Consider the following 3075-nt stretch of genomic DNA (forward strand, 5'->3'; position numbering starts at 1 on the left):
TCTGAAAACATGTCAGAAGGACACTTTTTGGTCATCTGCTTGTATATTTCCCAAGCTTCATAGAGGGATTCACCATCTTTTTGCTTGAAGGTCAGAGCATCCACTCTAAGCTTGCTCAGCTTTTGAGGAGGAAAAAATTTATCCAAGAAGGCTGTGACCAGCTTATCCCAGGAGTCCAGGCTATCTTTAGGTTGTGAGTCCAACCATGTTCTAGCTCTGTCTCTTACAGCAAAAGGGAAAAGCATGAGCCTGTAGACTTCAGGATCTACTCCATTTGTCTTAACAGTCTCACAAATCTGCAAGAACTCAATTAAAAACTGGTAAGGATTTTCAGATGGAAGTCCATAAAACTTGCAGTTCTGTTGCATTAAAGCAATTAGTTGAGGCTTAAGCTCAAAATTGTTGGCTCCAATGGCAGGAATGGAGATGCTTCTTCCATCAAATTTGGACGTTGGTTTTGTGAAGTCACCAAGCATTCTCCTTGCATTATTGTTGTTGGGTTCGGCTGCCATCTCATTCTCTTGTTCGAAAATTTCAGAAAGGTTGCCTCTGGATTGTTGTAGTTTAGCTTCTCTTAGTTTCCTCTTCAGAGTCCTTTCAGGTTCTGGATCAGCTTTAACAAGAGTGTCTTTTTCCTTGTTCCTGCTCATATAGGGAAGAAGAGAACAAGAAAAGAAAGAGGAATCCTCTATGTCAAAGTATAGAGATTCCTTTATGTTAGTAGAAGAAGAAAAAAAAGGGCAGAGTAGTGAAGAAGAATGGGTAAGGATATAGGTGGTGATCTGAGATGAAGAGAGATGAAGAGAAGTGTTAGTGAATAAATAAATAAATAGATAGAAGGAGAGATAGAGAATTTTGAAAATAATTTTGAAAAAGTGGTTAGTGATTTTCTAAAATTAAAGATAAGATATGATTAAAATTAAAATTTAAACAATTAAAAAGAATTTTTTTAAAAAAGAGAGAGGTATTTTCGAAAATTAGAGGGGAAAAAGTAGTTAGATGGTTTTGAAAAAGATAAGAAACAAACAAAAAGTCAAATAGTTAGTTGAAAAAGATATTAAAATCAAATTTGAAAAGATAAGAAGATAAGAAGTTAGATAAGATATTTTGAAATCAAATTTTTGAAAAAGATAAAATTTTGAAAAAGATATGATAAAAAGATAAGATATAAAAGATATGATAAGATATGTTTGAAAAAGATTTAATTTTTAAAATTAAAATTAATTACTTTACTAACAAGAAACTATAAGATAAGATTCTAGAATTTAAAGATTGAACCTTTCTTAACAAGAAAGTAACAAACTTCAAATTTTTGAATCAATCACATTAACTGTTAGTGTAATTTCGAAATTTTTGAAATAAAGATAATGAAGAGATTTTGAAAATATTTTGAAAAGTATTTTTTAAAATTTTCGAAAAAAAGAAAAAAATGAAAAAGATATAATTTTTGAAAAAAAAAGATTTTTGAAAAGATAAGATTTTTAAAATTTGAAAATTTGACTTGACTTGTAAGAAACAACTAATTTTGAAAATTTTTGACTAAGTCAACTTCAAATTTTCGAAATTTTGAGAGAAAAAAGGAAAAGATATTTTTTTTATTTTTGAATTTTTAATGATGAGAGAGAAAAACTAAAAACGTCATTTTTGTGTTTTTCTCTTTACTTTATGGATCAAAACAAAGAATGCATGCAAGAACACTATGAATGTCAAGATGAACACCAAGAACACTATAAAGATCATGATGAACATCAAGAACATAATTTTGAAAGATTTTTTATGCAAAGAAAACATGCAAGACACCAAACTTAGAAATCTTTAATGCATGGACTCTAACAAACAAAAAATGCATATGAAAAACAACAAACAACACAAAACAAGAAAACATCAAGATCAAACAAGAAGACTTGTCAAGAACAACTTGAAGATCATGAAGAACACCATGAATGCATGAATTTTCGAAAAATGCAAGAAATTTTTTTTTAGAGCATGCAATTGACACCAAACTTAAAAGTTGACTCAAGACTTGAACAAGAAACACAAAATATTTTTTATTTTTATGATTTTATGATTTTTTTTTGAAAATTATATTTTAAGAAAACAACAATAAAGAAAAACTTTTGAAAGATTTTTGAAAACTTTTTTTGAAAAGAAAATAAAAAGAAAATTACCTAATCTGAGCAACGAGATGAACCGTCAGTTGTCCATACTCGAACAATCTCCGGCAACAGCGCCAAAAACTTGGTGGACGAAATTGTGATCATCAATGTTGTACTCTTTATTGTTGTATGGAATAATTATAATGGCTCTTTGCTATGTGTGGACACAACTCCGTTCAACTAACCAGCAAGTGTACTGGGTCGTCCAAGTAATAAACCTTACGTGAGTAAGGGTCGATTCCATAGAGATTGTTGGTATGAAGTAAGCTATGGTCATCTTGTAAATCTCAGTCAGGCGGATAGTAATTGATTATGGATTTTCGAAAATTAATAAATAATAAACATAAAATAAAGATAAAGTTACTCATGTAATCCAATGATGGGGATTTCAGATAGGCGTATGGAGATGCTGTGCTCCTCCTGAATCTCTGCTTTCCTACTGCTTTTATCCAATTTTATCACTCCCTTCTATGGCAAGCTGTATGTAGGGCATTACTGTTGTCAATGGCTACATCCCATCCTCTCAGTGAAAAAGGTCCAAATGCTCTGTCACAACACGGCTAATCATCTGTCGGTTCTCAATCAGGTTGGAGTAGAATCCCTTGATTCTTTTGCGTCTGTCACTAACGCCCAGCCTTCAGGAGTTTGAAGCTCGTCACAATCATTCAATTTCGGAATCATACTCAGAATACCACAGACAAGGTTAGACCTTCCAGATTCCCATGAATGCCGCCATCAATTCTAGCTTATACCACGAAGATTCTGTTTAAAGAATCCAAGAGACATGCTCCCGGTCTAGGGTAGAACGGAAGTGGTTGTCAATCACGCACGTTCTTAGGTGAGAATGATGATGAGTGTCACGGATCATCACATTCATCAAGTTGAAGTGCAACGAATGTCTTAGAATAGGAATAATTCG

This window comes from Arachis duranensis, chromosome 5 (genome assembly GCF_000817695.3).
Source record: "Arachis duranensis cultivar V14167 chromosome 5, aradu.V14167.gnm2.J7QH, whole genome shotgun sequence".
NCBI lineage: Eukaryota > Viridiplantae > Streptophyta > Magnoliopsida > Fabales > Fabaceae > Arachis > Arachis duranensis.